Source organism: Anomaloglossus baeobatrachus, chromosome 4 (assembly GCF_048569485.1).
Source record: "Anomaloglossus baeobatrachus isolate aAnoBae1 chromosome 4, aAnoBae1.hap1, whole genome shotgun sequence".
NCBI classification, from domain to species: Eukaryota; Metazoa; Chordata; class Amphibia; order Anura; family Aromobatidae; genus Anomaloglossus; species Anomaloglossus baeobatrachus.
This window is the reverse complement of record NC_134356.1, coordinates 321,560,631-321,577,494: the sequence shown is the minus strand read 5'-3', so window position 1 is coordinate 321,577,494 and position 16,864 is coordinate 321,560,631.

Sequence of the window (16,864 nt, the reverse complement as noted above, 5' to 3'; positions counted from 1 at the left end):
TTAAGGAGTGACATTTTTTTTTCGAAATTTGGGAAAATAAAATCTTGCTTGTGTCGTGACTTTACGGAGATGTAACGTTTCACATTTTTGAGATATTGATTTGTGTGAGGTCTTGTTTTGTTCACCCCGAGATGATATTTTTATTGATATCATTTTGGGGTATATGTTATGATCATCTGTTATTAAGTTTTTTCTGTTGTTGTGTGATCGAAAAACTGCAATTCTGATGTTTTGGTTTTTTTTCCTGTTACTTTGTTTACTGAGTGGATTAATTTACTTTAAATTTTGATAGGTTGGACTTTTATGAACACAGTGATACCATATATGCGTATTTGTTATAATTATTTCTTAATTTTTTTATGTAGTAAGGTCGGTGAATTTAACTTAATGGGGTTTTTTTTCTTAGTTTTTACACATTTTTTCAAAAAATTTTTCCCTACTTCTTACTGTAATTAATAGTCCCCTCAGAGGACTTGAACCTGCAATAGTCTGATCACTTGTTCTATAAACAACAATGTCACAGCATTGACATTCTGCCGAACTGCAGTAAAAAGTTTGGTTTGGTACCCAAACTTTACCAGAACTTGATCATGGACTCCGAACCCCATAGAAATCAATGGGCATAGTAAGGGTTGGGGGCTGCAAAAGGAACCATAATGAAGGTAAGAACAAGACAATTGTCCTGCAAATAAATGTGGATAGGGAAAAGGAAAATGAGTCAATTATATGCCTCCACAGAGCAAAAATTTTAAGAGTGCCCCTACAGAGCATACATTTTCAAAGGTTCACAAGAGAGTAAAAAAAAATGTTTTTTGATGCATTTTTGACGCACATGTTTTTTTTTTTTTAAAGTACCCAAATCAAAGTAAATACATAGAATAGATAGAAAATACAGATATCCTGAGCTATATAATGCTACCCCCTCTACATTATTATAAACGTGCACCCTTTAGTGCCTTTCATGTGGCACTAAAGTGTGTTTAGCCTGATTTAAGCTAAAAAATAAATTAAAAAAAAAATGAAGTGGGGTCATAACTAGTATAGGTAAAACAGACAGTTGTGGGCTGATATTCTCAGGCTGGGAAGGTCCATGGTTATTTGGCCTATCCCAGCCTAAAAGTAGCAACCTGCAGCCTTTACAAAATTGGTACATCATATTAGATGTGTCAATTTTAGCGCTTTGCCCCTGCTCTTCCCGATTGTCCTGATGCAGTGGCAATTAGGGTAATATTTGTGGGGATTAATGTCAGTTGGCAGCAAGCTCAGGGCTTAATAATTGATAGCCATTTATCAGACAGCCCCATAATTAATTCGATAAGTATAAAGAGAAAAAAAATACAGACTATTTTAAAAAGCATTCCCGACTCCCTCATTTACTAATTTATAAAAAATAAATAAAAAAAAAAGCCATGAAGATTCCAAAATAATTCACTGAATCCGACATAGTTCAAAAATGGAAACCTAAAGACATAAAAGGAGAGAAAAGCTTCAAAGGTCACTCATGGTCATTTGCTATGAGCAGTGATATCAGTAACTCAGGTAAAATATATCTTTGTACCGTGTTAGCCAGTATAGATAAAAAAGATGTCAGTAACTCAGTAAGGTCACCACTTGTGAGACATTCCTGGTCTCGTGCTGCCCTTTGCGAGACCCCATGAGAGTGGTGGTGACGTCAATAACCTTACATGACCTCACTGCAGTTGCCGGGTTATGCAGAGGGTAGCGCAAGACCTGGAATGATGTTAATGAAGTAACAAGCAGTGACGTTACTGAGTTGCCGACGTCACCACTCATGAGAAATGACCAGGTGTGACCTTTGAAGCTTTGTTCTCTTTACAATTCGGGTTCGCTCATCACTAGTCATAAGTTGTTAAGGAGTTAAATCTAAAATGTAATAAGTTTACTGCTCTAAATATATCCACAACCATGAAAGGGAAAGTATTGCTTGCTTGGCTTACCTTGTGTATGTCAAAGTGGAAGCAGTGTACCTGTTGGGTTGTGTATGTACTAGTACATTAACCAGGGTAGGCAACTTTTGGTAGCAAAATGTGTGGTGTGGATGTGTGAAATGGCTGTGGGGTGCACTTAGCTCATTGTTAGCCTATTGTGAAAGCTGTGTGGAGTGAGTATGAGAAGAGGAGCGCCACTTTACAGCCACATTCAATTCAAGTGTTCTAGTGGGCAGAGTGGTCGTGACAACCAGCCAAAGTGCAATACTAGCAATTACCATGCATTTGTATCTACATTGTGGCTTTTTCACACCTGAATAGATAATACCTCCTTGATCATTTGCAAACAGATATAGATCTTTAAGTAATATTTGTATACAAATAATTTCATATATTGTAAAATAAAAAAAAATAAAAAATCTATTATAAATAAAATATTTGTTTAGTCCTTTAATGACCAGATCTCAAAAGGCTTAAACGACCAGCCAATTTTTTCATTTTTGCCTCTCCACTTTTCAGCAGCCATAACTTTTTATTTTTCACTAATGTAGCTGTATGAGATGTTGTTTTATGTGCTACAAATTGTATTTTTAGTGCAGCTTTAGGGTATATATAAATTACTGTGTAATTTATTTTATTTATTTTTTAGCAGTAAATATTGGAAAAAGCAATTTTTGATTTAGTTTCTTTGTGTTCGTTTTTTATTGTTCTTGTTTCATACCAGATAAGCTGTTAAATAAATTCCCCATTTTATTACAGTCAGGTGGATACAAATGTAGGTACAAATGTAGGTTTCTTTGTTTTTTATGTTATATGTATGTAATAAAATATGTTTTAAACAGATTTTTTCATATATTAGTATTTAATTGTTTTTTTTTTCTTTTTAAATCTTTTAGATAGAGTATATGTGTATATATTTTTTACATATTTTTATTCCCCAGGAGATAAAAAAAAATCTGAGAAACATTTTTTTTTCCTGTATTAATTATTTGTTTCACCACAGAAACAGTAGTGACTGCCTTAGCTCATCTAGGTCACTTTGGACCAAATACACACCTAGCGATCATGAGACTCTAGGTCCTACATTCACTGCAAAGCGCTTACTGAACATTATATAGCCAGAAAAAATACACTGAAGCAGTAATAAACAGCTAGTGTCTGAAAGACGGAGACCCAAACGTCTCCTGCTAGATAATAGGAGCTTTAAATCACTCCTTTAATTTGCAATGATATGGGATTAAAGCCCAGAACCGAAGTGGGTTGCCAAATGTCCAGAAATTCCAGGAAAGTCCGTAAAAATAATGCACTTTTTTCCCCTTTACTTTAAAAAAAAAAAAAGATTAAGGTCTCCATGAATTTTTGGAGCTGAAAAAATGTATACAAATTATTTTAACCATAATCTATCAGTACCAGCTTTTGAACCCGATTTACTCCCAGGAGTCGATGGTTTAGCAATCGGGCCGGACTTTGTGGGTGGGCTTTTTTTATCTGTTCCTCCCCTGGCTGCTTGCCTCCCCTTTATTTAAACTTTGTGTAATGGCTGCTGCCATCACTCCCATGGCTGCCACATACAAAGTGCTTTGTTCACATTGTAGTTGAAATCTTCAAAAAAATGGTGAAAGATTAAGCGTGTGCACATACCGCCAACTCCAACGCCATTTTATTGAAGACAGTGTGTCTGCGATCTGAAACAAACTGGTGATTGCTGATATTCACAGAGACAGTGTCTTCATTAAAATGGCTCTGGAGTAGAGTTGAGCGCGGTTCTAGGTTCGAGGTTCTCCAGTTCTAGGCTCGAGTGATTTTGGGGGCTGTTCGAGATCGAACTAGAACTCGAGCTTTTTGCAAAAGCTCGATAGTTCTAGATACGTTCGAGAACGGTTCTAGCAGCAAAAAGCAGGGCTGTTTACAGCTACAGTATGCAGGAGCCATCGCTGGCAGCCTGCCAGAAGCTGGTAACCAAGATAAACATCGGGTATCCAACCAAAGCGCTTTGGTTAGTAACCCGATGTTTATCCTAGTTACGTGCAGGAAGCCCACACTTCCCCGCTCAGCTCGCTCCGCCCCCTCCTGCCCGTGGCATGTACACATACATACATACATATACACACACACACACACACACGGTCCCGCTCGGCTTACCTGCGGTGATGAAGTCCCGCCATCCCGACCTCAGCTCTGTCACTGTCCTCCATGGCCGCCGCTTGTCACATCACCTTCTCTCGCTTCCAACCCGAGACTGACTAGCGGTGACGTCACGAGCCTCTCGCGATACTTGGTGTGAAGGCGCCGGTCATTGAACTCAGTGACAGGGGCTGTCAGTGTGCTGGAGATCAGTGCAGGTAATGTACCTCACTGACAGCAGCACTTGTCATCCCCTGCAGTGACCTGGGCTGACCCATTGATGTTAGCTCAGGTCACTGCACTGCTCTCCCAGCCAATGGGGAACATCCTGCTCTTCATTGACTGGGACAGTGTGGATCGTCATGGCAAACCCTTGGATAACAACAGACCTGGATTTGTTTTTCTTTCTAATAAATTGGTTAAAGAGGGAATGTTTTGGGGAGTGTTTTTTCAAATAAAAATGTGTTTGTCGTCTTTTTTTTTTATTACTGACTGGGTTGGTGATGTCGGGTATCTGATAGACGCCTGACCTCACCAACCCCAGGGCTTGATGCCAGGTGACATTACACATCTGGTATTAACCCCATATATTACCCCGTTTGCCACCGCACCAGGGCGCAGGATGAGCTGGGGCGAAGCACCAGGATTGGCGCATCTAATGGATGCGCCACTTCTGGGGTGGCTGCGGCCTGCTATTTTTAGGCTGGGGAGAGTCCAATAACCATGGACCTCCTTAGTCTGAGAATATCAGACCCCAGCTGTCTGCTTTACCTTGGCTGGTGATCCAATTTTGGGGGGACCCCTACGTGTTTTTTTTTTTAATTATTTATTTAATTTAAAATAACAGCGTGGGGTGCCCTCAGTTTTGGATTACCAGCCAAGGTGAGGTTGCCAGCTGTGGTCTGCAGGCTGCAGCCGTCTGCTTTACCCTAGCTGTCTACAAAACTAGGGGGAACCCTACGTCATTTTTTTTTTTTTTCATTTTTTTGGCTAAATACAAAGCTAAGCACCCCTTAGTGCCACATGAAAGGCACCAAAGGGTGCAAAATTACAAAATGCAGGAGAGTGGGACATTATGTGACTTTCTGCCATTATAATGACAGAAAAGACTGATATGAAGTGCACAAGCACAAGAAAATCACCAGAGCGCTCTACGCTGTGAAAAGCAGTAGAAAATGGCACTGGAGTGAACATGTGACCGCCCCATGTAGGATGAAGCTATGGATCCTGGGTAAATTTATGCATTTACCCTCATTCAGTTTTTTTGCAGTACACAAAAAAAACGGAAGGCACACGGATGACAAACAGATGACATACGAACCGTCTACGGAACGGAAACGGATGTCACACGGATACACCCGTGAAAAAAAATGGACTGTTTTTTGCAGACCACAAAAATGGATCGGTCGTGTTAATGTAGCCTTATTCTGATCTGCCGATTATAAACAGTAGGCAGAAATAAGTGAATAACGCCCCCCAGCGTCAGAAAATCTCCGGGGTTTCAGGGCTAGCTGAGACCCTGGAGATCATGATTCAGGACGGTTTTTCCGGTCCCCGCTCATGTGATCAAAGGTATACACCGTACACCGATGATCACGTTACAGTAAATGACAGCGCCGGTAAAAAATTATTTATCTCCCATCTGGCATGAACAAACACTTCTCCACTTCTTCTCCACTTTTTCTCCACTTTTTCTCCACTTTTTCTCCACTTTTTCTCCACTCTTTCTCCATTTTTTCTCCACTTTTTCTCCACTTTTTCTCCATTTTTTCTCCACTTTTTCTCCACTTTTTCTCCGTTCTTTTTCTATGGTCGGTCTACCCATTAGCTCTGCCATGCATAGTGTAGCTCTACACCTACTGCACATGTTACTTTATGATTGACATCTCTTTCGTACCAGAGCTGTCTAAGCCTACTCTGACCCCATATTTGTCATTACTATATTGTCCTTGTACTGTATTATGACATTTGTATCATGTGTTTCATTTCTTGCTGTGTTGCAATTTTTTTGGCTGCATCCCAATTGTACCTCTACATTGTTTGAGTTTATGTTATTGTTCTCTCACTCTTATGTGATACTGATTATTGTCATTTTTCATGATTACATGCAGATAAGTCCAATCTGACGAAGGCTCAGGCCGAAACGTCATTTGTAACTTGTTTTGGACAAAAACATATATGCTTATGAAAAAAAATTTTTTCTTAATACGGACCAATAAAGAGTGATTTTGCATTACTATCCGTTGTGACTTACTGACTTAGTCTGGGAGATTTAGAGTGCCGAGGTTACTCACTAATTTTATCTATTATTACCTCTGAGCACCTATATACCAGTGAGCAGAGCTTCCTCTACAGTAGTTCTCCTGATTAGGCATGCCCTTACCTCATGAGCAGGGCATTGCAGCTTTGGAAGCAACCATTACGACATGGACTCTGCTGCTGTGGACACGGGGAGAGTGAGTGCAGATTCATTGCACCCACACTCCTCACATGAAGGGTCCGCACTCCTAGAAAATGGGGGATACGTTCCCTGAGTGTCTCCCCCCCATATTCTAGACGGTCCAGAGTCGCCGTGGGACCCCTTTATTTTTTTTCTTACAATAAATTGGTGAAAGAGGAAATGTTTTGGGGACTGTTTTTTCAAATAAATTTCTTTTGTCGATTTTTTGTTTTTGTTAGTACTGACAGTTTATGATGTTGGGTATCTAATAGACGCCATGACATCACAAACTGCTGGGCTTGATCTCAGGTGACTTTAGAGCTAGTATCAACCCGATTTATTACCCCGTTTGCCACTGCACCAGGGCACGGGATGAGCTGGGGTGAAGCGCCAGGATTGGCGCATCTAGTGGATGCGCCACGTCTGGGGTGCCTGCGGCCTGCTATTTTTAGGCTGTGAAGGCCCAATAACTATGGACCTTCCCACCCTGAGAATACCAGACCACAGCTGTCCGCTTTACCTTGGCTGGTGATCCAATTTGGAGGGGACCCTACTTTTTTTGTGTAATTATTAATATTTATAAAATAATTATAAAAAAAGAGCCTGGGGGGACCTCCACATTGGATCCCCAACCACGGTAAAGCTGCAGCTGTGGTTTTCAGGCTACAGATGTCTGCTTTACCCTAGCTGGCTATCAAAAATGGGGGGACCCAACGTCATTTTTTTTTTAACTATTTTTTAAATAGAAAAAATTAATGGGCTTCCCTGTATTTTGATTGCCAACCAAGGTAACGACAGGCAGATGGAGGTGGCAACCCATAGCTGTCTGCTTTATCTGCGCTGAGAATCAAAAATACCGCGGAGCGCTATGTAATTTTTTTTAAAGATTTATTTTTACAGCACTGTGATGTCCAGCAATCAAAATACAGGGAAGCCCATTTTGTTTTTAGTTATTTAAATAAATAGTTAAAAAAAATATATATGGGCTCCCACTGCATTTTTTGTATTGCTAGCTAAGGGTAATCCAAGCAGCTACTGGCTGCTAACCCCCACTGCTTGGTGTTACCTTCACTGGCAATGGAAAATCCAGGGAAGCATTTTTTAATTTTTTGGCCAAAAAACTACAAAAAAAGGACGTGAGCTTCGCCATATTTTTGTATGCTAGCCAGGTATAGCAGGCAGGTGCTGGAAGAGTTGGATACAGCGCCAGAAGATGGCGCTTCTATGGAAGTGCCATTTTCTGAGGCGGCTGCAGACTGCAATTCGCAGCAGTGGGGCCCAGAAAGCTCAGGCCAACCTGTGCTGCGTGTTCCAATCCCCAGCTGCCTAGATGTACCTGGCTGGACACAAAAATGGAGCGAAGCCTACGTCATTTGTTTTCTAATTATTTTATAAAATTCATGAAATAATAAAAAAAGGGCTTCCCTTTATTTTTGGTTCCCAGCCGGGTACAAATAGGCAACTGGGGATTGGGGGCAGCCGTACCTGCCTGCTGTACCTGGCTAGCATACAAAAATATGGAGAAGCCCACATAATTTTTTCAGCAAAAAACTTCTGCATACAGTCCTGGATGGAGAATGCTGAGTATGCTGAGCTTTGTAGTTCTGCAGCTGCTGTGTGTCTGTATGGAGAAGAGCAGACAGCAGCTGCAGAACTACAAGGCTCAGCATACTCCATCCAGGACTGTATGCAGAAGTTTTTTGCCTACCAAAAAAATGACGTGGGCTTCGCCATATTTTTGTATGCTAGCCAGGTACAGAAACCTCGGGCTAACCTGTGCTGCGGATTCCAACCCCCAGTTGCCTATTTGTACCCGGCTGGGAACCAAAAATATAGGGAAGCCCTTTTTTTTTTAATTATTTCACTTATTTCATGAAATAATTAAAAAACAAATGACGTGGGCTTCGCCCCATTTTTGTGTCCAGCCGGGTACAACTAGGCAGCTGGGGATTGGAATCCGCAGCACAGGTTAGCCCGAGGTTTCTGGGCGCCTCTGCTGCGAATTTCAGTCCGCAGCCGTCCCAGAAAATGGCGCTCTCATAGAAGCGCCATCATCTGGCGCTGTATCCAACTCTTCCAACAGCCCTGGAGCCGGGTGGCTTGTTGGGTAATCATGAGTTAATACTGGCTTTGTTTTACTAGCCAGTATTAAGCCAGAGATTCTTAATGTCAGGCACGTTTGACCCGGCCATTAAGAATCTCCAATAAAGGGTTAAAAAAAAGACACCACACAGAGAAAAAATACTTTAATAGAAATAAATACACAGACACATTAGAGACTCCATCTTTATTACCCCCTGTCAGCCCAATAAATCCCCAATAAACCAGCGCTGATAAGAGGTTTTTAATAGAGGCTTAAATTATAAGCAGCAATTTCAGCGTTCCAAGTGCCTTTAAATGAATTTGAAGAAACTGCACTTCAGGATTGTAGTGAGGATTGTAGTGAGGATGAGGTGCCCCAGCCCATTACTTGATGGGCTGGGGCACCTCATCCTCACTACAATCCTCACTAGTGTAGTAGTAGTGACGATTGTAGTGAGGATGAGGTGCACCAGCCCATCATGGGCTGGGGCACCTCATCCTCACTACAATCCTCACTAGTGTAGTAGTAGTGACGATTGTAGTGAGGATGAGGTGCACCAGCCCATCATGGGCTTGGGCACCTCATCCTCACTACAATCCTCACTAGTGTAGTAGTAGTGACGATTGTAGTGAGGATGAGGTGCACCAGCCCATCATGGGCTGGGGCACCTCATCCTCACTACAATCCTCACTAGTGTAGTAGTAGTGACGATTGTAGTGAGGATGAGGTGCACCAGCCCATCATGGGCTGGGGCACCTCATCCTCACTACAATCCTCACTACAATCGGGAAGCAGCGTGCAGCCTTCACTCCGTGAGTGATCAGTGCTGCTAGTGGTAACAGCGGTAACGCTGACAGACGCGTTACCATAGCAACGGTGCTCCCGGAGCCGCAGTTAGCGGTGACGTCACCGCTAACTGTGTTGCTATGGCAACGGTGATCTCCGTTAATGACCGGCTGTGTCAGCCGGTCCCTAACGGAACGGGGAGTTGACCGTGTGCTAGAGCATATCGCCGGTACATGGCGATACACAAATGTGCACCGTGTACCGGAGAGATGCACTCGCAGGTCCTACATGACATGTCATAGTCATGTGACCAGTCTGTAGCCAATGAGATAATAGCCACGTGACTGGTCACATGGCTATTTTGACGTCACAATAGGTCCTGCTTCTCTGCTGGCAGTGCCGGTCACCGGGAGGATTCAGCGATCATCGGATGGAATAGCGGCAGGAGACAGAGTGCAGGAGGGATCGCGGGGACCGGTAAGTGTTATGGCAATGTTTATTAACTGTTTGTGTACATTAATCATGCATTTTTATGTGTTTGTGATTGCCTCCCATTATAGCTTATTGGCTCTAGTTCGGTTCGTCGAACGTTCGACGAACCGAACTCAAACGTGACCCCCGTTCGGCGAACCGACCTCGAGCCGAACCGCGACCGGTTCGCTCATCTCTACTCTGATGTTGGCAGGATATGCACTTGCTGACTCCGATGCCATTTTATTGAACAATTAAACTACAATGTGAACATAGCACTTTGCACATGCCTGTGAAACAGTTCGATCCTGGCTTGGGACAGAGGGTTACGTTTAGCATTATATAGTGAATGAATGAATGAATGAATGAATGAATGAATGAATGAATATATATATATATATATATATATATATATATATATATGTATATACTACAGTTCAAAAGTTTAGGGTCACTCATATATTTCCTTATTTTTGAAAGAAAAGCATAATCTTTTCAATGAAGCTAACTTTAAATTAAACAGAAATACACTCTATACATTGTTAATGTGGTAAATGACTATTCTAGCTGCAAATATCTGGTTTTTAATGCAATATCTACGTAGGTATATAGAGGCCCATTCTAACAACCACCACTCCAGTGTTCTAATGGTACATTGTATTTGCTAACTGTGTAAGAAGGCTAATGGATGTTTAGAAATCCATTGAAAACCCTTGTGCAAGTTGTGCACAGCTGAAAACAGTTTTGCTGATTAGAGAAGCTATAAAACTGACCTTTCTTTGAGCTAGTTGAGAATCTGGAGCATTACATTTGTTGGTTCCATTAAACTCTCAAAATGGCCAGAAAAAGAGAATTTTTATGTGAAACTCGACAGTCTATTCTTGTTCTTAGAAATGAAGGCTATTCCATGCGAGAAATTGCCAAGAAACTGAAGAGTTCCTACAATGGTGTGTGCTACTCCCTTCAGAGGAGAGCACCAAAAGGTCATAACAGAGTAGAAAGAGAAGTGGGAGGCCCGGCTGCACAACTGAGCAACAAGACAAGTACATTAGAGTCTCTAGTTTGAAAAATCGACGCCTCACAGATCCTCAACTGGCAGCTTCATTAAATAGTACCCGTAAAACACCAGTGTCAACGTCTACAGTAAAGTGGCGACTCCGGGATGCTGGCCTTCATGGCAGAGTGGCAAAGAAAATGCCCTGTCTGAGACTGGCTAATAAAAGGAAAAGATTAATATGGGTAAAAGAACACAGACATTGGACAGAGTTAGATTGGAAAAAAGTGTTATGGACAGATGAATCGAAGTTTGAGGTGTTTAGATCACACAGAAGAACATTTGTGAGATGCAGAACAAAAGATGCTGGAAGAGTGCCTGACGCCATCTGTCAAGCATGGTGGAGGTAATTTGATGGTCTGGGGTTGCTTTGGTGCTGGTAAAGTGGGAGATTTGTACAAGGTAAAAGGAATTTTGAATAAGGAAGGCTATCACTCCATTTTGCAATGCCATGCAATACCATGTGGACAGTGCTTCATTGGAGCCAATTTCATCCTACAACAGGACAATGACCCAAAGCACACCTCCAAATCATGCATGAACTATTTAGGGAAGAAACAGGCAGCTGGTATTCTTTCTGTAATGGAGTGGCCAGCCCAGTCACCAGATCTCAACCCTATTAAGCTGTTGTGGGAGCAGCTTGACCATATGGTACTCAAAAAATGCCCATCAAGCCAATTCAACTTGTGGAAGGGGCTTCTGGAAGCATGGGGTGAAATATAATTTCTAACCTAGTCAATGTCTGGAATATATTTTCTATTCATTATGCAACTCATTTGATGAAAAAAAGTATGAGTTTTCATGGAAAAGACAACATTTTCTGGGTGACCACAAACTTTTGAACTTTAGTGTATATATATATATATATATATATATATATATATATATATACATATATATACATATATATATATATATATACATACAAACACACACATTTACAAGGGGATCTCAATAAATTAGAATATCATTAAAAAGTTAATTTGTTTCAGTAATTCAATACAAAAAGGGTAATGCATATATTATATATGGTCATTACAAACAAAGAGTGATCTATTTAAAGTTTTTATTTCTATTAATGTTGATGATTATAGCTTACAGGCAATGAAAACCCAAAATTGATTATCTCAGAAAATTAGAATAATTACCACAAAACAACTGCAAAGGATTCCTAAGCATTTAAAATGGTCCCTTAATCTGCTGGTTCAGTAGACTACACAATCATGGGGAAAACTGCTGTCTTTACAGATATCCAGAAAGCAGTCACTGACACACTCCACAAGGAGGTCAAGCCAGAAAAGGTCATTGCTAAAAAAGCTGGCTGTTCACAGAGTGCGGTATCAAAGCATAATAATGGAATGTTGAGTGGAAGGAAAAAATGTGGCAGAAAAAGACATAATTTTTTTGTATATTTTTAAAAAGTTTTTTTTACATTTTTTATTTATTTTACTAGACTTCCTAGTGGACTTTATGACTGCACAGTCCCGATCGCAGAATCGCACTGATCAGCAGAAATGCTCATCTTCTGTGAGTGTCAGTGCTCTATCGGCTCTTGAAAGAAGTGAGTCATGGCAGCATCAGGGGTCATCAGCTAACCTTGTACTACCATGACAACACATTGGCGCCCAGTGATATCGTCACAAGACCGCCGATGGCGGCGGGGAACGGCGCAATTTCCCCCACGGTCCTTTAAATTGTCCTGTGTTTGACAGCGCAATCTAAGGGGTTAACAGGTGCAGTTGGATCTCAGCTACATATGTCTGCTGATCAGATCAGCAGACATCAACGGGGAATACAGTGGGCTCGCAGTAACCGGAGCCCGAAGTAACCGGAGGTTGCCAATAAAGGCCATACCAATACATCCTTGGTCGTAAAGGGTTTAAAGGGAACCTGTCATCATATTTTTCATTTATAAACCAAAAGTACCACTTTTAGCACCACCTGTGCTGCATTCTATAAAGGTGCATATTATTGCCTTACTCTCTCTGTATATTCCCCAAATATATAAAAATATCCCTCGCTGTATGTAAATCTTTAGGTCTAGTCGGATGGGGTTGCTTGGTGCAGCTATTGTTCCTCCTCTCTGCGCTGATCACCATCCTCTTATTATGTATGACATTGATGACGCCTCCTTCGTCATCCACATAGACGGGTGAAATCTCTCACTTGCGCAGAGCCATCGTCGGCTCACGCAGGTGCACTCTGTTCTGTCTAGCTGTGGACCGAGTCTAATACATAAGTGTTCATGCACAAAATGACAAGGTCTCTGTGTAGGAGCAAGATTTTTCAATTTCGAACATGCGCATTTATGTATTGGGCTCTGCCCGCAGTAGGGAAGTGCAAAGTGTACCTGCACAAATCATCAATGGCTTTGTGCAAGAGTGGGATTTTACCAGACTATGTGGAGGAGGGATAGAAGCCGCAACAAGGATGCCCATCGGACCGGCCTGAAAAGATTTACATACAGTGAGGGAGATTTTTAACCCCCTCACTCCTGGCGAGTTTCCGTTTTTCATTTTTGTGTTTTGCTCGCCTTCTGAGAGCCGTAACTTTTTTTATTTTTCCATCAATCTTGCCATATGAGAGCCTATTTATTGTGAAATGAGTTGTACTTTTGAATGAAACTGTTAGTTTTACCATATAAAGTAAGGAAAATGATAACAAAAAATTCCAAGTGCTGTAAAATTGCAAGAAAGTGCAATTGCACGATTGTTTGTGGGTTATTTTATTCACTGTGTTTACTATATGGTAAAACTGATGTGTTAGTATAATGCCTCAGATCAGTATAAATTTGTAGATACTAAACATGTATATTTTTACTTTTTTTCTAAGGGGTGAAAAAAATTTCAAACGTTTTTCCCACAAAAATTGCGCTTTTTGCGCCATTTTCTGAAACCTGGAGCGTTCTCAATTTTCAGGATCTGGGGTTCAGTAATGGTTTATTATATGCGTCTTGAGTGGACGTTTTTAATTATTACATTTTTGTGCAGATGCTACGTTTTAATCGCCTGTTATTGCATTTTAAAAAATGTTTGCGGCAACCAAAAAAATGTAATTTTGCCATTTAGAATGTTTTTTCGTCACGCCATGTACCGATCAGATTAATTGATTTTATATTTTGATAGATTGGGCGTTTCTGACGACGGTGATACAAAATATGTTTATATTTTTTATTTTTTAACAGTTTTATTTTCAATGAGCAGAAGTGGGGTGATTTGAACTTTTAGGTTTTTTTAATTTTTTCATAGTTTTTAAAACTTTTTTTTTACATTTTTTATTTATTTTACTAGTCCTTCTAGTGGACTTTATGTATCAGCAGTCTGATCGCTTGTGCATCCCTGACCAGCAAAAATGCACTGTTCCTTTAAGACCCGTTGCTACCATCGCAACCATCGGCTCCCCGTGATCAGGTTGCAAGGCCTCCATGGCAGCGGGGAATGAGGTGATCCCCGCTGCGGCCATTTAAATGTGACAGCGCGATCTAAGGGGCAAGCAGGCACAGGTGGATTGTGGATCCACCCGCGCCTGTTAGCCCCACATGTCTGTTTTTCAAATCAGACTATGGCTAACAGCAACTTTTGGTTTGTAATTGTTGGTATTGAGGCCCATGGGAGAACTGGAGATTCAAGAATTATCAGTTCTTCCTTAATGGGTTGTCAGCTTTAAAGCAATGAACTGAATCCCTTCCCTTCTTGTATTCTTCCAGGATCCAGTGCTGCACATGTCTGATTAGTCCTGGTAGGAGATGAGCCCCTTAAACTCACCAGCCTTCTACTCACAAGTGATGAAAGCCTATCCCCGCCGTGGTCTTCAACTTCAACACCGTATATTTTATTATAGGCTAAGGTGGACACAACCTCTGGTGGAATGAACCTTTGACAGTTTGTGTGCTAAATGGAGGGTACTGCACAGTGCCCTCCAGTTAAGCAAGCAAAATGTCAATTGTGTCATTAAGGCCTGTATTATACTTACATAATTTCCCTAGCATCCACAATTCGTCTGTGTCTGTGGATGCAGATGGAGAGTATATCCCCCACATTCCTGCTGTAACACAGGTTCTTACCAGACGTTGTGAACTATCTGGCCTGAGAGTGCAGTAAATTTTGTCTGATTTTTTATTTATGCCGGAAGGGTCAAAACCCTGGAGGGCAAATTATGCCTGGTGTTTGTAAAATATTTTTTTTTAGGACAATATCCCCATCATTTGTTTTTTTACAAAAGAAAAGAGTTGTGTAATTTCTTGTTAAATCACAATACAAACCCAAAGAATGTAACACAAATTAGGAAAATACACATCTAACAGTAAACTGGGTTTATTTTTTCAAGAGAAAAACAAAACAAAAAAAAGGCCTCAAAAGTGGGCCTGAGAAAACCAAACCACAAACCAACAAAAAATGGTTTCTTTCTTCTAGCCAATCCAAAACAAAAAAAAATAGAAATAATAATATCTGGTTGGACAATGGGGAGGGGCGGGGCGGGGCAGAACTGTCGGTAGGGTTTTGAAGATTAGAACAAGGTGCTGTATAATAAGAGGAAGTGGGGGTCGTGGGTTAGAAGGGTGTTGGTGTAGGTTGTGGTGTGGTGGTAGTTAGCTACCCTGGTCAGCATTTGGAACAGGTGGGGTCTCCTGGTGGTGGTGCTTGACCACCATTGGGACATGTACCATACATGATACAGATGCTGTTGGGCACCATGGTTCCATCCTTCTCTTGGCCCGCTGATGTGTTAGTGCTCGAAATGACCACCATGTTATCCAGGGGATGCTGGTGCTGAACGTGGTGGTGAAGGTGGTAGTGGCTGGGAGACCACAGTGCTGGAAGCCTGTGGTCCTGTTGGTGGATGGAGCTGTTTCTTCTTCAGAAACCTAAAACACATCCAGTGGAATATTTGGGGAAATGGTGGAATTGAGGAGCAGTAGCATGGTAGGCTTTGGTTCTCAGCTGAAGGTTTTTTGGGACCTTGCGTAAATGGTACATCACACTGCGGCAAAACACCTCATCCCCATTGTCATTGCGAGATACACAGACAATTACTCGGGGATGGGAAGTCTGTCCCTTCTTCACCAACCTTGGCAGTGAGTGGGAGCCACTATGGGGGAGTTGTTAAGCGGTAAGGTAGTACTGCTGCTCTGCTCTGTCACCTTCTCTGTCCTCCACTGCTGGTGCACATGATGGTACTGGATAATCTTATTGCATTTCCACCACCTCAGCCTTTGATACTATGTCCCTATCACGTAAGTTGGTTTCAGTTCTCTAATATAAAAATTACATGAGAAGTGAAAATACTATACAAAGATAGCCAAACTTGTAAACAATACAATCATCTTGAGGCCTAAGGTCAATGATTGGAGCAAGAAAAATTAGTTTTTCCATATAAATATGGAGGGTTTTTTTTAAATGCCCTCCTATACTGATTTCTGCAGCATATACTAATATACACTGCTCAAAAAATTAAAGGGAACACTCAAATAACACATCCTAGATCTGAATTAATAAAATATTCTCATTGAATACTTTGTTCTGTACAAAGTTGAATGTGCTGACAACAAAATCACACAAAAATCATCAATGGAAATCAAATGTTTTAACCAATGGAGGCCTGGATTTGAAGACACACACAAAATGAAAGTGGAAACAAGTCAAAATGAAAATCAAAACAAAACAAAATGAAATTGGAAACAAGTCAAAATGAGGCTCAATATTGTGTGTGGCCTCCACGTGCTTGTATGACCACCTTACAATGCCTGGGCATGCTCCTGATGAGGTTGCAGATGGTCTCCTGAGGGATCGCCTCCCAGACCTGGATTAAAGCATCTGTCAACTTCTGGACAGTCTGTGGTGCAATGTGACATTGGTGGATGGAGCGAGACATGATGTCCCAGATGTGCTCAATCGGATTCAGGTCTGGGGAACGGGCGGGCCAGTCCATAGCTTCAATGCCTTCATCTTGCAGGAACT